General features: G+C 41.6%; 1 protein-coding gene across 1 annotated transcript in view; it reads right to left on the bottom strand.

The window, feature by feature from the left end:
* The window catches only part of ST6GAL2 (ST6 beta-galactosamide alpha-2,6-sialyltranferase 2), a 177,540-nt gene that overhangs the window by 140,236 nt on the left and 17,879 nt on the right, over window positions 1-19,425 (bottom strand). The gene's annotated exons all lie outside the window — the stretch shown is intronic.

Here is a 19,425-nt window from a genome sequence, read left to right as displayed (position 1 = left end):
GGCCCAGGCAAACACTGAGGCCCTGCTCTGCCTCGGGGCTGAAGGATGGAGGAGTCCAGCCCTTTCCTCTGAGGACAGCCCAGGTACCAAGGGCATCACAGCCTGCCCATTGCAAGAACAGCTAGATTTCTGAGGATGCTCTTATGCAGGACTCAAACACTTTTTAAAATTGTTTTTTTTTTCTTAGGGGAAAAAAAGTGAATCGTGCCACGGATGTTGTCAGGCTGTGGATTTGGTCTAATTATATTTTGCAAGTGTTTTCATTAAGGTTTAGGGAGAAGCTGTCACAAAGTTTATAATCTAAACACTCTAGTTAATGGCTCAGTGGCCTAACCTTTAGCCCTTCTAATTTTATACAGATCTGTGTAAGGCAAACAATGTGCAGCTGTAAATAAATCCGGTCAACACATTTAGCTCCTTTTGAAAAAAATATCTGAATTTGCGACTGCAGGATTATAAAGGATCTACAATATACAGAGGGTATTACTGTGCCTGCTCATTCTCTGGACCCGCAAATATCTGGGCTGCATAGCACAGCATTTTCTTTTTTCTTTTCTTTTTTTAAGAACAATGGTGCGTCAGTTTATCTTGGCAGCTTTCCACATTATTCAGTAATAGATGTCACCTCAATACCTCACCACAAGCTCATCTCCAAATGTGCTTGTTCCTAATCTATACAGTTCTACAAAGCTGGCATCAATACGAGGTCTTATTTATAATTACATTGATAAACCTTTTTACTATTCAGCCAATTGATTCTCCGCATTTCTGCTTACAGCTTTGTTTAACATGGTTTTCTCAATGAAATGTTAATATGCTTCACTAAAACACTGACACTCATAAGTCATAGATGAGGTCATTGAATGCGCAGTCCAACATGCAGCATGTATGCCAGAATAGAATAACTTAATTAAATCCTTCCTGTGAGGATTAAGAGGGTTATTCTGACAGGCTTTTACAAGCCTGGGAGCACTTGTATGGCACAGAGGAGTGTGGTGCAGAGATAGGGAGGCAGCGGAGCGGCTTGGGGCAGCATCGGCACGGCACAATGTCCCCAGTTGACCTCACTGGGAGAGAGCTGAGACCTGGAGGCTGCACCTCGTCAGGCTGTGCCCAAGGACTAGCTCTGGGTGTCCCTCACACCTGAACCGGGCACAGTGGGAAGGTTTGGGTCACAGGGTCTGGAGGGGTGGATGTGTGGGAGGCAGCTCAGGGCTGACTATGCCAGAGCAGCCATGGGTGGCCCACTCTGGGGCAGGAACACCCTAAAATAAAAAGTAGCAGGGTAAAAATCAGCAAGAAGCAGATATCAGCAGAAAAAAAAGCCCAGTATGCATGGAACAACAGACAGGAACCGTTGTGCACCCAAGTCCAAACCTCCTGGGCCTCACAGAGGGAGTTGGGATGGACTGAGTGTAACATGCAGTCACACTCAGTAAATAAGGGAATTTGAGCATAGGAAGGGGTAAGGAGAAGTGTTTAATAAAGTGTTTGTTTAATTGTTTATGTTTTCTTTTTTTTTCTCAATATCTGAATGAATGATCAAATTTTTGTGTTGGCAAAAAATAAAATTATACAAAAAAAAAATTAGGTAAAGGTTGGTCAAGTCAAGACTGTTTTGACCACTACATCATTCTGCTGTTCATTTTCCTCAATTCTCAGCTCAGATTGCATGATAAAAATATTCTTCCACTTCTCTAACATATTTACAAAACCTTCCTCTTGCAACCCCCTGTTTAGTCCTGGTTTCTTTGCTTTTGCTCCTGCCATGATGCTTTATGCACTGGTTTCTTCCCTTACCATTTCTTCCTTTCCCCTCTCCCGTTGGAGACTTTCTTCTCTTTTCCCACCAAGGCTACTGCTGTGACCCTGGCATCTACTCATCTGTGACTGTTCAGCATCAGCCAGACTTCCCAGCTCCTCCTTCCAGGATATTGCCCCTCAGTGTGGGCCTGAACCCATTCAGTCTTTCTCTTTCTTCCACCTACCATGACTGGCCCACGGCTTCAAACATCTTCCCCATCACATGCTGGTCTGGCTGGAGGAAGAAAGCTTGGCACAGATAAACGCACATGTAGGTAATTGGGTGATGAATAGATTCATCATGAGATGCAGTTACTCAAATGCAAACTTGATGTGACTCATGGTAAGAGGCTTAAAATTGGTCAGTTCATCAACATCCATGCAATAGCCAAAGAGAATCTCCCTGAAGTATCTGGGTGTAATTTGATTTCACTATGATTCATACCAACAAACCCAGAAACAAATACAGCATCTCTAATAGTAAAAGTTTCTGTAGAACAAGCAGCCAGGAGGAATGATAAAGAATGAAAATGATGCATTACCTGTATAAAGTCATCTGAATTGATTGGTAAATGCAATGATACATTTCCATTCTGTTAAATATAAAGAGAGAGATTGATAAAAAGGAACAGCTGGGCAGGTTCTGGGAGGCAGAAGTGCTGCACAAATCTTTGGATTACTTAAGATAATCAGCCAAATTTGATTTTTTGGTAGTTTGATGACCCTGAACACCCTACCAAGGAAGTAGCTTGTGTAAAGCACGTTAAACACAGAAAGAAGACAGCTGAAAGGATTAACGCTGTTCTTCCATGTGTAAACAGGAGAATATTAATCAAGAACAGAAAGGTCATATTACCTCTGTAAGTGCACTGAAGGGATTGCTGATATAACACCATTGTCTGCTCTGAAGGTAAATGAATGTCTGAATCTATAAATCTGAGTGATTTTCCTTCTCTAGTCTTGTTACACAGAATCTACATAGATTGTATTTTGCTATTCCTCTAGACCCTGATTATCCTTCTTTTTCACAACACCAGTCCTTATGTTCTTGCCTGGCAGTGTGTGTGCTAGAGCTATGCCTGATCCCTGAGCACTGAATTGAGAGAACAATCAGATTCATTGTTCTTAGATCTGTAATTAAGACAGCAAATTGTTTCTTGTGTTTATTTATTTAGAATAACTGAAATTATGTAAGAATAGGTTTTAAACTGACCACCACAAAACCCATCTGATCTGTATCACAATACGGATCAAGGATTATCATTTTCAGCATTGACAGGATTAAAACCAAGAAAAGCTCTAATTTGTTTAATTTAGTGCCAATGAGGATCATTTCTTTCCACTTCTTGTTGCCAAGATTTACAGAATCATATTGTGTATCCAGCTGTCTTTGCAGGGATCATTGTTTATTATAGAGTTAAGGAATACTTGGAGACAAAATTTCAGATCCTGACAACTGACTTGTACATAAAGCAGTGTGTATTATGTTTGTGTATTCGAAATCCCCCCTGATGGCTTAGTTAATTGCATGTTGGTACAAAGAAGGCCCTGTTCATAAGTATAGCTCTCAATTCTGCCTGTGCAGATATGAATGTGCAGGCTTATCACCTGCAGGTTGGTCCTACGCTTCTGGAAACATACTTGACAAATGAGTACATTTTCCAAGGCAAAACTCTCTTCTCAGGGAATGATACTTTTCTTACTTCTTGCTCTCATTTTGGGGATAGTGCTTTGTTAAAGTTTATTCCATTCAAGAAATTCTGCACTGTAATTTTTCTCATACTTTGGAGAAAGAATGACAAAAAGCTTGTGGAGTGTCTTAAGGTTCTACCAAAATCATCCTGACAGGCACCTATCCCACTCAAAGGACATAAGTGGTCTGCATTCATTTTAGCAAAGTCTGTTGCCATAGGGCAAAGGGTAATGGCTTTAAACTAAAAGAGGGTAGATTTAGACTAGATATAAGGATGAATTTTTTTACAATGAGGGTGGTGAGACACTGGAACATGGACTTATGGTGATTACAACTGTCACAGGTGCTAATATGGGGATAAAAAGTGTTGTTAAAATATAAGAGATGGACAAGAAAAATTTAAGTGTCTGTTCAGAGCAGGAGCAGGCAGCACTCATTCAGGCATGCCCTGCATGCCTTCTCCCTCATAGATTCACCATAAAGAATATGGGTAAACTAATTAGGGAGTGTTTGCTGTCTTCCTTTAACTGGTTAGTAGTTGCTAGCATGCCAAATCAAGCACATACCACTTGTTTCTTTTTATTTTCGTTTTTTTTTTCTTTTTTTTTTCTTTTTTTTTTCTTTTTGACTGTCTGAAGTGCTAATTAATCCATTGTCATCAAGCTGGTAGATATCTGAATGTTCCAAGCCTTGGAGATGGCTGAAGTAACTGGTTTGAACCATTAGGACAGCTCAAGCAGACATTTACCAGTGAATGCATTAAGTTTATGCATGGCTGCATGAATACATGTTTATGGGTTATTTCTATACTAACTGTAATGGTCAATACATCTGCATTTCGAGGAAGAGAAACATTTCAACAAATGGTTAATCTCTCCTGGATAAACAAAAAAGATTACACAAGTAAACTACCATAGAATACTGGATTGCTCTGCACTGCATTTGTCAGTCTAAATAGTCCCCTAGTTTTATTTGGTTCTGCCTGTTAAGGAAATAAGTGGTTTAATGGATAATATTCTGTACTTTCAAAATCAAATGACAAAAACAAAAAAGACATAATTTTTAACACAGGTTTCAACATCAAAGAGTTCTTTATTTATACAAAGAGGCAAAGTACCCTCCTTTTGCAGGTCTTGGTAACTGGATGTTTCCAGTCTCATGAGACTTCTATTGTTTATGAACTCTTCTCAAGTGAACTTACCTTACATATGGACTTTTCATATTTCTTCTACTTTATTTTGGATCATATCCAGTTTTGTCCTCCACCACTTTTTCCTCCCCGATCCACAACTTCTAGTTACATCTGCACTCCTTCTTTCCTATCTATGTCTTGCATATCTCCATAGCTCTTTGTCTTACCTGTATTACCAAACACTTGCTACTTGTTTCTCTGAACTGTTTTCATCCCCTTTTTACAGATTTTCATAATTGTGCATTTTCCCTTTTGTATCTTTTCTCCAAGTTCCCATCTCCTCTCATTTTACTGGGCACTGGGAGCATATAATTTGTTCATGGCCCAAGCAACCAAAACCAATACATGCTTCCTTCCCCACAGCAGTCCCAGTGTCATCTCAAGGGTGATCTTCCGTCATCTGTGGGAATAGGATCTATTTTATTAAACTTAGTTAGGAATTCTTTTAATGGTCTGAAAAAATATCACAGTCCTTTTGTGTCAGTATGTTTGCCAGGAACATTTCTCAATGAAAACTCTCATAATATAACTATTGTCCTCCTTCAATTCTTGTCAGTAAAAATCCTATCAGACAAGAGCTCTCCACATGTTAAAACCTCCAATAGAAACAAAAAAAAAGAGACAGGGGAATGGTTGTAAAATATTTAAATCTTCACCTGGTAAGATTCGGCTCACCTCATCCTGGGCATGCACGCAGTTAGCAGAGGTAGACTCTCTGGTACGTCCCCTCATCCAATAATTATATTTTCCCTTCCATTTTATGAATACTTTATTACTTCAAAAGTAGGCCAGACCCCAGCAGAGAATGGGGGAAAGTTGCCTGTTGGAAACTGAAGGATTTGCACACCATAGAATTAATTTACCAATGTTTGGTGCCTTAGTAGTGATCTAGTGGTGCTAGCTAAGGCTTCAAGGGCTACTTTCAGTTGAAATGGGCCATTGTAAATGAGTGTTTGATAGGGATTAAACCTCCAGTTTGAATGAGCTCTCAATATTGAGAACAATTGCATCAAGTGAAAAGATGACTCTTCACTTTGACCCTACTGTTCTCTAGGGAATGCTGATTAATGCTGCTTTATTGTCATCTGTCTAAACAAGCTAATTACTTGTATGTCAGAAACCCCATGGAAAACTGTGTTAAAGTACTGTTTAGGGCCTGTCTTGATCTCTGCAGACAAGCAAACCTCTGTGCCATGCTGTGTTACCCTACTTGATTGAAGAACAAGGCAGTAATCATAGGGTAAGCTATCTATTTTGAAAGGCTTCTGAAAGTCTGAAGCAAAATAAGATGACTTAAAAAAGGAAATGTAGGCTTAACTCTGGCTTTTGTGGATATAAATCAAACCCTCTATTATTTTAACTCTTTAGGGTGTGCTGTTTTCCTGATCTTTCAGATCTCTCTCCATTTAGTTTTCCTATTGTACTTACAACCACATAAAAATACGCTGTTGCTATATAGGATCATTGATAACACTAGGATCTTTTCATTCTGCAAGACAATATTAGAGAACCTATTTAGACCTAACCATGTTTTTCAGACTATGCTGAAGAATTCATTCAGAATTTATGCCAGCAATGGTTTTATAAAATGCTCTCGGCATTACAGATCAAGCATCTTCAGATTTTGCCACAAGGCATATTTCTTAGAGGTGCAGAGTACCCATACTCCAAAGGAGTCTATAGGTGCTGCGAATCCTTACCAGCTCTGCATACCATCAGTGTATTTGAAATGTACAAAATCTGAAAATAAAAACACCTACATCTTCGAAAACTAAAATGAGTTACAGACACTGATAGCATGAAACAAAGAGGGATAGGTTGTCAACTATCACTTCCAATTCTTTACTGTCTGGGATTAGGGACATCAAATGAAGCTGGAAATCAGTTCCAATGAAGCAAAAGGAGGCTGTTATTCAAATATGGGTGGTTAATCTGAGAAAATTCTTGAAATGGTTATAGACTCCAAAGGTTTATGTGATGTCAAGGGGAAAAATACCCAGAGTAGAAATCTATCAAGGAATACTTCGTCAAACAGAAAGCACGTCTCACTTGGGAAGTTCTTCAGCCTCAAGCATCTGAGAGCTGAGAGGGTGGCTGTGCAAAGCATCACACATGCTTGCCCTGCTCCTGTGCTTAATGTACTCAGTTCTGGGGATGCTTGGAAGCAAGACACTGAGTTGTATGAAACTTCACTCTGATCCAGTGCAGGTACTTCTGTGCTGCTATGTCCTCTTCTATTTTTAAAGAATTTTTTTTTTAATTATTGTTGTTAGTTGGTTGCCAACCCTTTGCTCTTCCCCTCCCCTCCACTCCTCTCACCTCCCTTCTCTTTCATTTCAATCATATCTATGTGATGTTTGGGGTGGTTATTTTGTTTCTTTGTTTTGGTTTGTTTTGTTTGTGTGTCTCTTGGGTTTTGGTTTTGGTTGGTTTTGGTTTTGTTGGGGGTTTTTTGTTGTTGTTTTTTTGTTTTGTTTTGGTTTTTTGTTTTTGTTTTTGGTTTTTTTGTTTTTTTTTTTTTAACTCTGAAATTTACCTTAGAGCTACTAATATGTGCTGCAAATGAATTAGTTTTTAAAAACACAGAACATATCCTGCTGGCACTTCTCTGCTGGACCTGCCCATCTCATACAACAAAGGAAACTTGTTTGCATCAGAAATCATATTATTTTTAAGTGGGAGTGATGTATTGTTAAAGAGAAATGTACTTTGCTTTTTAAAAGCCTCCAAAACAAATCTCTAAATTTAACTTCGGAGTAAGTAACTATAAAAGTACAAACCTGGAAATTCTTTCTTAATTTCTGATCAGTTGAGGAAGTAAAAATTCAGAGAGAGCATTTTGTCAAGGACACAGATTTTACACTGAAATGCTGACATGCCCTCACTACTGCAGTGCATACTGTGATATTAGAATTATTCTTTGCTTATAGTCAACCCTTAAGGTACCACCCGGATGACTGCTCTTATGTAGCAAAGACGGCAAGCTTTCCACTTTCAGCACAACAATGTAAAGTTTTCTTCATGGTCACAATCACAAAATTGTGTTTCTCGACTGAGAAACAAAAGATACATGCAGTCCAGGGGCCATTTGGTTCTTTTGCAGGAACATAAACCCAAGCAAAAATACTGGGTTGCTGGGCAGCAAGTAGTTTGTGCCAGTCATGAAGTCCAGCAAAGCTGGATGTTTTCTTTTATCATAACCGTGGTATCTGGTTACAGTGACTATGGAGTCAGAATAATTTAGGGCACTGTCATTGTAAATGTTTCTGTTCATCCTTGTTTACCAGTTGCAGAGAACTCACATAAAATTTCTGGAGCTCTCTTCCAAGAGCATTTTGTAGTGTATTAATAATATACAACCTTCTTGACTCTGTTGTTGGCAGTTACAGAAAGACAGAAATAAAATAATCTCAGAACAAATTGAAAGCAAGTTTGTGTTAAAAAAAAGTTTGGTGACTTGAAAAGCGATTTTTTACTTCTTAAACCATTAGCGTATTCAACTTGACTTGAAACAGCTCTTTCCAGTTGCAGTAACTTTGAAACTTACACATTTTATTTTTTTTTCCCAGAAAAAGAAGTGCAAGGAAGGGAAATCAGAAATGAAAAGCTTGACTGAAAACTTAAATCATTTCATTTGGAAAATGTCAAAACAAAATATCTATTTTTTTCTCTTGTTTTCTTTTCAAGTAAGGAGCAATTCAATGAAATGGAAATGAATTCATTAAATCTTTCAGGAAGAAAAAATCTGCATTTCTGGTCCCCCAAAAAATTTAACTGACAATTGTTGCCCAGGTCTAGCATATAAATTTTCTCCTCTTGATTCAAATGCTGTGTTTTTCTATGCAATATCTAGAATATGAGAGTAGATCTTCATTTGCCAGGTGCAAAGAAGTGGAACGCAGATCCTGGCCTCTGTCAGGACTAGCGTGGCCAGCAGGAGTAGGGAAGTCATCTTGCATCTGTATTCGGCACTGGAGAGGCCTCACCTTGAGTACTGTGTTCAGTTCTGGGCCCCTCACTACAGGAAGGACATTGAAGTGCTGGAGCATGTCCAGAGGAGAGCCACCAAGCTGGTGAGGGATCTAGAGAACAAGTCTTATGAGGAGAGGCTGAGGGAACTGAGCATGTTTAGTTTGGAGAAGAGGAGGCTGAGGGGAGACCTCATTGAGCTCTACAACGACCTGAAAGGAGGTTGTAGAGAGGTGGGTGTTGGCCTCTTCTCCCAGGGGAATAACAACAGGACCAAAGGAAATGGTCTGAAGTTGCGGCAGGGGAGGTTTAGATTAGATATTAGGGAGAATTACTTTACAGAGAGAGTGGTGAGGCACTGGAACAGCCTGCCCAGGGAGGTGGTGGAGTCCCCATCCCTGGAGGTATTTAAGAAACATGTAGACATGGCTCTTCAGGGCATGAACTAGTGCCTAAGATTATTGGTTTGTGGGAGAGTGTGATGTGGTGGGGTGTTGTGGTTTTTGTTTTGTTGTTAGGTTTTTGTTGGTTTTGTTGGTTTGGTTTTTTTTTTTTTTTTTGAGGTTGGACTTGACAATCTCAGAGGTCCCTTCCAACCATGGTGATTCTGTGAAAGACGCGTTTTAAAAGACCTGTTCCCTTTTCTACCCTTGGCCCAAATGGCTTTGCCTGTTTCACTTAGTGTTTTCCATCAGTTGATCTCATAATATTTATTTTGCAGCCTTTGCATCTTCTGTCACACTTGTTTCTTACCTTTTTTTCTCATTCATGAACCCAGTGAGAGACTTCTGCCCTGCTGTCCTTCCCATTTTCTCTGATAACCTGACCTAAAGCCCACTAAAAGTTGTGGAAAAGCTTCTCTTAATTTAAGAGGGTTTTGTATATCAGTCTAGTGGCACACAGTTTTCACCTTAACCTGCTAAAGCCCATTTTCATGTCAGAAATAGTGTGACTTTAATGGTGTTTTTATACTGTGCGTGTTTAAACAATTTTTTTTTTTTCTCATGAAGTAATTCTTGCTAAGATCAGTAGGGTAGATGGAAACGTTAGGAATATTAATCCTATTGAATTAAAGAAACTTTCCAGGTCTTATATACCAGACACAGCTGCTCCATTATGGCTTTCATCACACTTTGAGTGGGCTCCCAGCAGGTTTCATTTGTATATTACAGTGTGGAATATTTTTTTGGCTACACTAGTAACTGGCAATTTATAGTCTTGTACAATTATGTTCCAGCACAAGAAATGCAGAAAAAGGAAACCAAAAGTGATAACAATATGACAAAGTCTCAAGCTCTCCCCTAATCCCTTGCAGTAGCTTCAGGTTAGTAAATCCACTTAAGTTTATTGGCTTCACTTTGCTAACAGTATCAGAAGAAAGGCTGACTGAGAAAAGAGTCTGGAAACAGGGCAAGACTAGAGAGCGGTGTCCCCTTGGAAAGCATATAAACATTTCTTCACCGAGTTTGCAAGGCTTGTTCTTTGAGTGATGAAATATAGATCTGTGAAACCCAAGGCAAAATCTGTCTTGATGCCTTCTTGGAGTCATGATGGGGGAAGAACTAGTGCTGTGGGGATTTGGGGGAGTGTGTGTTCCTGCATGAAAGAGTTAGAAACAAACTGACCTAGGCCTGAAGCTGGCTGTCAGGGGAAGCCTTGGTTCATATATCAGCACATCTTATCTAATATTGGGATACTAGATACTGGAGGGATCACTTGTTACCTTGTAGAAAAAAAACAAAAGTATATAAAAGATTAAAAAAATAAAAAGGAAAGAAATATTCTCAGTTGATGCAGCTGGTATAAAAATTAACATCATGAGAACACAGGAACATGCACACAGGCCACCACCTGCCAAAGAAACATCCCAAACTTGATCGGGGAGGCAGATTAAAGTATTCGAATGCAGCATGGAGGAACACACCAAGGAGTTCCATTTGCTGCAGGGAGGTGAGGATGATGGGAATTCACTGCCAGGTCAGGGCAGGCTGAGGAGGCTGACTCGAGCCTGTGCTGAACAGAAAGAGGTTTGTAGCATATTGCAGCTCAAAAGAACAAAGATTAAATAGTGTTATGGAAGAGTTTCCCAAACTAATCTCATGTTTGTACCTGCATGATTCAGGGACATATCTTGCTCATATATATTTCAGGTATTTCTGTCCAATTTCTTAATCAGGACTGCAGATTAAAAAAGTCAAAGGAGGATGGTGACACATATAGAAAGAAAAATTTCAGGTCATTGCATTATTCTCTCTGACTGAATTTTACAATGATTACTGTGTTTTCTGATGTAATTTTAATTTTGTATTCCTCATGTTTAGACTATTAAACAATAAAATGCTATTAGTGTTTATCCTCTTTAAGCCACTGATACATATTAAAAACTTTAACTCAAGCATAACCAACATTTTTCATATCCGGGAATGCAGAAAGTGATTCACTGTGGTATTTTTCATGACGACACTATATTTGTCATGGCACAGCCAATTATTGCAGTAGGCTTAGTTCAGACTTTTTTTTCGCTTGAGAAGGAAGCAAGGATGCTAACACTTATGAAAATATACTTCTCTTATTTTTAATGTATGTATTATTGATAGCGATAAAGAAAATCTTGGCAGAATTTAACAGTTTCCATCTCTGAGAGAACAATGTTTATAGGGTTTGTAAGTAAAAAATGCTCTTGTCTCATTTTCTCTTTGAGGTTTTCTATATTTTCTAATAAATTATTCAGTGTTTCACGTTATGATTCTTGAGCTTGTTCTCAGATCTATTAAATCCCTGTATATGTAAGTTTTATGAACACTGTTTGTAAAGATGAGGTAGAGTCTAAGTGCATTAGTGACAGGGGTCATGAAATATTGAGAGATTTAACCACATCTGTGAGATAAATAAATATTTCTCCCAGAGGCCTAAAAGCTGGTATGTTCACATACAACACACAGCTCTGTGCAATATTGACACATTATGTCCCACTATTTGGAATTATTCCATAAAATAACACTAGGTTCTGTAGCAGAGTATTAGGATACTACCACCTTCTCAGAATCTCAGGGTGATCGGGGAAGGTGTTTTGTCATTACAGCAATCATAAAGAGAAGGGAAGGAAATTAAAGTGAAAAATGGAGTATTCTTAAATCCACAAACCCTTTTTTAGTTAGAGTCAATTGACTGGTAAAATCTCCTTTTGTGTTCTTTTTTTTTTTTCCCCAGTCAAGTTCACAGCAGAATATCAATGAGGTTTGTTGAAATGGAAACTTTTCACTGTGCATAATTAGAGTAAATGAAACGTGCATCCATTCTCAATGTGCTTCCTTTATTTCTGTAAAATTTAATTTCTCCAAGAGTGGAAGCAGGAAAAAAATGGGGTGAATGTCAGCTTACATGAGAAGGGATTGGAAATTTCAAGCCCAGCTCAAGAGCAACGATTGGGATCAGAAATCTTCCTCTATGACAGGGGCAAACATTTCTCAGCCTGATTTGTGTGCCTTGGTTTTGCCTGTGAAAATTGGGCACCGCCAACAACAATTAAGCACGTGGAGGTGTAGACAAGCAGAGATAATTTCTTCTCAGTATGCTGCTGGGGTAGCCTGATCTAAAAACCTACCACTGCTCCTCTGCCATGAATTTGCTAAGCGTCGAGTGCCATTAATACATAGAAATGGGGTGAATGTCAGCTTACATGAGAAGGGATTGAAAATTTCAAGTCCAGCTCAAGAGCAACGATTGGGATCAGAAATCTTCCTCTATGACAGGGGCAAACATTTCTCAGCCTGATTTGTGTGCCTTGGTTTTGCCTGTGAAAATTGGGCACCGCCAACAACAATTAAGCACGTGGAGGTGTAGACAAGCAGAGATAATTTCTTCTCAGTATGCTGCTGGGGTAGCCTGATCTAAAAACCTACCACTGCTCCTCTGCCATGAATTTGCTAAGCATCAAGTGCCATTAATACACGTAGAGCCAAACTGTACGCTGTCACAGCCTTCCCAAGAGGAGACCCCGTGAGGGATTCGGCTCTGCCTGCCAAAGTCACTTTGCTTGTGACCTGTGTCGAATCTGAAAGAGAACTACACTCGCTCCACATTGATCCATACCGGAGAGAGCAACTGTAAAATACAGGATTTTGCTGAGCCTGACCCTGCGAAGTGGGGACCAGTCAGGTTAAAGCACTGGGGCTGTAACAAACCATCACTCTTTCCATTTCAGCAGTGGTCCCATCAGTGTCATGCTGCACCTGGTGCTGTGTCTGCCCCGAGGAAGAGAGAGAAAACAGGCAGGGAAGGAAGAAAGAAAAGGATGTCATGCTCCTCTTTTGCAGAAGGGGAGATGGGGCAGGTGAGCATTAGCCAAGGACAGGCAGGAAGACTGGGCAGAGCCTGGGACTGTGCTCTGAATGTCACCCCGATGTCCATGGGGCTGTTCTCATGAGCAGAAGAGGTCTCGTCCACTCCACTTTCCAGCTGAGTGCCATCCACTCGATGCTGTGCCAGTGCTCCTCTCCCACCTCAGCTGTGGCGTAGCATGTCTCTGCTGAAGCCACCATCCCGTAGTTCACCATGAAGAGATTTTCCTGGACTTTTGCAACAGGCTGGGAACGTGCACATGGCTATAGGCACTACAGCACAGCTGCTCTGTGGCAGCCTCCGCTGGCCACCTTCCCTCACACAGGGTGCTGTGGGTCAGCCATGCTTTCTTGTCTCAGACCAGCCTTTTCCTCACTTAAACACCCTCGGGGCTCAGCAGCACAGTGTTGTGGAATAGGGGGAGTAGAGCAGCAGTTAAATGAGAAGCAGTTAAATCCAAAGATAAATTTCTGTTTAACTAAACTTCTTCTGTGGGACTTCTCAGGGTGATTGAGCAGGCGATGAAAGCCCTCTGGACGTGCTCAGGCACATTGCACTGCCCCTCTGCTTTTGTGAATGTCACCAGGATCAATGGAGAAACCAACATAACGAAAGTCTGAAAAACTTTACCTTGTCAGATACGTCACACTAGGCTTCCAGCCATGAAAAGTAAAAAAAAAGAGAGAGGGGGCAATGCATATTTCACTCAGTGGGGCCAGTTTTCCTGGTTTTATTGTCACTGGATTTCCAGATTACAGAAGTTGAGACACAAAACAACAGAGGATGCGCTGTTAGGATGGCCATTCGAACTCCGTAGTTCTCTGAATTGAGACGCCTCCTGCCATAAAACTTGAAGTCTACCAACCCCAAAGCAACTCTTTGCTGCTATTATTCACTTATTACTGCAGAATTGCTCAGCAGTCTCACAGGAGGGCCAGGGCTTGGTTATGCACAGCACTATACGAGCATGCTGCGAGAGACAGAGTCTGTCCCGAGGAGCTGCCAGCCTGAGCAGACAGCCCTGTCCCAGGGAGGATGGAGAGCTGGCCAGACCCTGGTGGGGGTGAGACGGACGCTAGCCTGCAGCTGCCAGATCGTCTGCTGGGCAGATCATCCCCCCTCTAGGAGATGTCTGAGATCAGTGGAATTAATTGCTTGTTGGAAATGCCCGTATCTCTCTAAGTATCTCTCCCTTTTAAGTCGCCAGAGGAGAAGTCTAACTTTTACATGACTGAAGGCAGCTGAGATGAGTCTTTCCCGAAGTGACACGCTCAGCATCAGACAGGAAACCTGTCAAGGATTCAGCATGAGGGGCTTTTTGAGTCCTGGTTTACCACCTAATCCACAGAACTACTTTTCTTCTCCAGTTCATGAGAGGCTAATATGTCACCAGCCCTTGCCTTAACCAGGTATTTAATGTACATACCACACTTGGGGGGAAGACAGTTGGGACACAGCATCTCTCTTCCTGTCCCCCAGCTTTCCCATTTCCTTGTACAAAGCACAACCTTATTTTCTAGAAATATCAGCCCTCTTTCTTTCATCCTCCAAAAAAGTGCTCCCAGCTCAAGAGCAACGATTGGGATCAGAAATCTTCCTCTATGACAGGGGCAAACATTTCTCAGCCTGATTTGTGTGCCTTGGTTTTGCCTGTGAAAATTGGGCACCGCCAACAACAATTAAGCACGTGGAGGTGTAGACAAGCAGAGATAATTTCTTCTCAGTATGCTGCTGGGGTAGCCTGATCTAAAAACCTACCACTGCTCCTCTGCCATGAATTTGCTAAGCATCAAGTGCCATTAATACACGTAGAGCCAAACTGTACGCTGTCACAGCCTTCCCAAGAGGAGACCCCGTGAGGGATTCGGCTCTGCCTGCCAAAGTCACTTTGCTTGTGACCTGTGTCGAATCTGAAAGAGAACTACACTCGCTCCACATTGATCCATACCGGAGAGAGCAACTGTAAAATACAGGATTTTGCTGAGCCTGACCCTGCGAAGTGGGGACCAGTCAGGTTAAAGCACTGGGGCTGTAACAAACCATCACTCTTTCCATTTCAGCAGTGGTCCCATCAGTGTCATGCTGCACCTGGTGCTGTGTCTGCCCCGAGGAAGAGAGAGAAAACAGGCAGGGAAGGAAGAAAGAAAAGGATGTCATGCTCCTCCTTTGCAGAAGGGGAGATGGGGCAGGTGAGCATTAGCCAAGGACAGGCAGGAAGACTGGGCAGAGCCTGGGACTGTGCTCTGAATGTCACCCCGATGTCCATGGGGCTGTTCTCATGAGCAGAAGAGGTCTCGTCCACTCCACTTTCCAGCTGAGTGCCATCCACTCGATGCTGTGCCAGTGCTCCTCTCCCACCTCAGCTGTGGCGTAGCATGTCTCTGCTGAAGCCACCATCCCGTAGTTCACCATGAAGAGATTTTCCTGGACTTTTGCAACAGGCTGGGAACGTGCACATGGCTATAGGCACTACAGCACAGCTGCTCTGTGGCAGCCTCCGCTGGCCACCTTCCCTCACACAGGGTGCTGTGGGTCAGCCATGCTTTCTTGTCTCAGACCAGCCTTTTCCTCACTTAAACACCCTCGGGGCTCAGCAGCACAGTGTTGTGGAATAGGGGGAGTAGAGCAGCAGTTAAATGAGAAGCAGTTAAATCCAAAGATAAATTTCTGTTTAACTAAACTTCTTCTGTGGGACTTCTCAGGGTGATTGAGCAGGCGATGAAAGCCCTCTGGACGTGCTCAGGCACATTGCACTGCCCCTCTGCTTTTGTGAATGTCACCAGGATCAATGGAGAAACCAACATAACGAAAGTCTGAAAAACTTTACCTTGTCAGATACGTCACACTAGGCTTCCAGCCATGAAAAGTAAAAAAAAAGAGAGAGGGGGCAATGCATATTTCACTCAGTGGGGCCAGTTTTCCTGGTTTTATTGTCACTGGATTTCCAGATTACAGAAGTTGAGACACAAAACAACAGAGGATGCGCTGTTAGGATGGCCATTCGAACTCCGTAGTTCTCTGAATTGAGACGCCTCCTGCCATAAAACTTGAAGTCTACCAACCCCAAAGCAACTCTTTGCTGCTATTATTCACTTATTACTGCAGAATTGCTCAGCAGTCTCACAGGAGGGCCAGGGCTTGGTTATGCACAGCACTATACGAGCATGCTGCGAGAGACAGAGTCTGTCCCGAGGAGCTGCCAGCCTGAGCAGACAGCCCTGTCCCAGGGAGGATGGAGAGCTGGCCAGACCCTGGTGGGGGTGAGACGGACGCTAGCCTGCAGCTGCCAGATCGTCTGCTGGGCAGATCATCCCCCCTCTAGGAGATGTCTGAGATCAGTGGAATTAATTGCTTGTTGGAAATGCCCGTATCTCTCTAAGTATCTCTCCCTTTTAAGTCGCCAGAGGAGAAGTCTAACTTTTACATGACTGAAGGCAGCTGAGATGAGTCTTTCCCGAAGTGACACGCTCAGCATCAGACAGGAAACCTGTCAAGGATTCAGCATGAGGGGCTTTTTGAGTCCTGGTTTACCACCTAATCCACAGAACTACTTTTCTTCTCCAGTTCATGAGAGGCTAATATGTCACCAGCCCTTGCCTTAACCAGGTATTTAATGTACATACCACACTTGGGGGGAAGACAGTTGGGACACAGCATCTCTCTTCCTGTCCCCCAGCTTTCCCATTTCCTTGTACAAAGCACAACCTTATTTTCTAGAAATATCAGCCCTCTTTCTTTCATCCTCCAAAAAAGTGCTACTCTTGCACTTTTATTTTTTGCATCCTGTGCATAAAGTTCTCAATTTCCGAGACACACATAGCAGTCAGACCAGGAAATGTGAAAAATACTGTTATTAATTTGGGTCCACATAAATCTTTGTTTGTCAGAGAAGAAACAGATCGACTATTTTTAGAAAACATTCATTCTTTTATTTTGTCTGACAAGCATTACCAATCTGAATCTCAGAGAAAACGCAATCTGTTACACTCAGACTTTTGTGTGATGAGGGGGTCTATCAGGTGCCACGGCAAACAAGTGTGTTCTCTATGCAGCATATTCAAATTCCTCCAGTACTAGTTCTCTTCCCTCCCCAAAGCACAAACAGTGGGAGCTATACCGTAAACAAAGACTGAGACTAGAGCTGTCTTAGCTGTTCTTGAGGAGAAACTCTGTCCACGTCTTTGTGCATTTTTTTTTCCTTTATAGTTCCTCTGCCAGACTTTTTACCCTGCTGACCCTGAGCAAACTTGTCAGAGCAAAATGGCCATCCAGTTTTACAGGCTTGGGCAAAGTAAGCAACACAAGACTAGAAACAGAGAAGCAAAACACTGGACTATAAATTGCAAAATCCCAGAAGCTAAACTCAGGGAGAGGCAGAAATTGAAACACTAATGCATCATGAAAAGAGGCATGCCATTTAAATCAGCATTGTAAAGGGTTGGTCTGTTGTGGGAGCATGGAATTTTTTTGCCAGCTACTCTCTTTTTTACCTTGTCATGTCTTTAAAGGGTTTTATTTCTCTGAAGATGAGGAAATTGCATGCTTTCTTGAATAGGATTCCCTGATAAGGTGGTCTTTCAGTTACTCTCCTGAAAGTGAAGTTTTTAATTCAGGGTGAGCAAATAAAAGTGTAGAAGCAGAAGCAATCTGGGCCATATAGCAGGTGCCCAGGAACCATTTTGTCCTATGTAATAACATTTTTGTCCAAAGCACATTCAAAAGCTTATGTCCACAGTAAGATAGCAATCCTGCAAATTTAATAGGTCTCATATTTAATCTCCAGCTCAAGTGAAAACCATAAACAATAAAAACTTATCTCTGACAACAGACTGACACATCAGTCAGCTCTAATACGCTGATCACAGGGTCTGCCGATCAGTTTCAATATCCTGCACGGTGCTGATGTATTTGTACTAAAACATTCAAATATGTTCCCTTCTCTCCGTGCTGGGTGAATGCTGTTGGGCAGCAGTTTCTCTTCCCCAGTCCCCCTCCTCCTCGAGAAGTATCTGACATGCAGAAGTGCACAAGGCCTGCTCTGGTTGTCACTTCTACTTAACATCTTGGTGCTAGGGCCATCATGAGAGGAACTCATCTGGAAGAGCAACACGGGCTACTAAAAGGGATTTCTGGGTCTTGCATTGCCTTTAATTCTAAGTTAAAAATACTAGGATAACGCTGTTCTTGTGGTTTCTCTGAGCTCCGTTTACCTTATGTTAGGTACCACGAGCAGCGCTGGGTAAGTAAGCGCGAAGTGCAGCATCTGCTTTTCTCTCTGGAGAGGTGTAGCACTGAGCTGGCTCCCTCCCCACAGCATGAGTGAAAGCTGGGGTTGCCTGAGATAAGACTCCTCCTGGAGCTGCCCCGGAGCAATTGCCACTCTCCTGCACCTTTGCTGCTGAGCACTCACAGTGGAATTCCTTGGTAATTCTCTATACCTAGTCCATATCAATTAAGAAATCTTCCTGCCCTGACAGCACACACCAGAGTACGTATTTCATATTAATTGTACAAGTATATAGATATGAAATGAGAGCTTTAAAGGACAATGAGCAGCTTGAATATCCAAACCTGGGCAGCTCATATAGCCAAATCAACGTATTGGGGTTGGACTAGATGATCTCCAGAGGTCCCTTCCAACCCCATATGATTCTATGATTCTATTTCTCATGATAGATTACTTTCAAAAGTAATCTATCAGATTACTTTTGATACAAGAAGATATAAGAAAAGGACAGGAACTATTTTTTTTAATTTTTTTTGTGAGGATTAAGGAGTGAACAAGTGCAGCCCCTTAAAAAAAAAAAAAAAAAAAAAAAAGAATTAATTGGAGGAGAAAACTGTGTAACTTAGAAATCCCGCAACTTTGGCACGTATCACAGAAAACTACAGAAAACATGCCCATCAAAGACAATGTGCTCTCCTGTATGTTACATAGAAGGTCAACATGAAGACTTTGAGTTGGATCCTCTATTCAGCATAGCACTGGAGGAAAATAAATCCTGATCTTCCGGGCTCATTTTATATCCCAGTTTGTTCTTTTCTTCACTCCTTGCAGTCTTTCCACTTTATGTTTTTAATTTTTTACCTCAGTTTTCATCCCTCCTTCATGCTTCAGAACTTCAAGTAATCTTTATTTGACAGGAGTTGGGAGGAAACCTCCTTGGTAGGCTATTTATATCACAGGTTTTCAATAGGTGGTTTTTTTGCACCATCCTCTAAATCATCTAATCCCACCTTCTAGCAGAAACAAGGTGCTGGGCATCACGGGCAGTGGCTCAGATCTAGTATGACAATCCTTACATTGGTGTGTGCCCTCTTGCTTTTCTATTGCCCATTCCCTTGAATTCCTGTCTCCTCTGCTCTCATCTATTCTTCTCTAATTTCTATCCTTTTTCAACCTCTCTCAACTCAGTCCAGCTTAATT

The sequence above is a fragment of the Calidris pugnax genome, unplaced genomic scaffold (assembly GCF_001431845.1).
Source record: "Calidris pugnax isolate Ruff unplaced genomic scaffold, ASM143184v1 scaffold318, whole genome shotgun sequence".
NCBI classification, from domain to species: Eukaryota; Metazoa; Chordata; class Aves; order Charadriiformes; family Scolopacidae; genus Calidris; species Calidris pugnax.
Note: the sequence above shows the minus strand (reverse complement) of the source record. Positions and strands in the feature narration are given on the sequence as shown.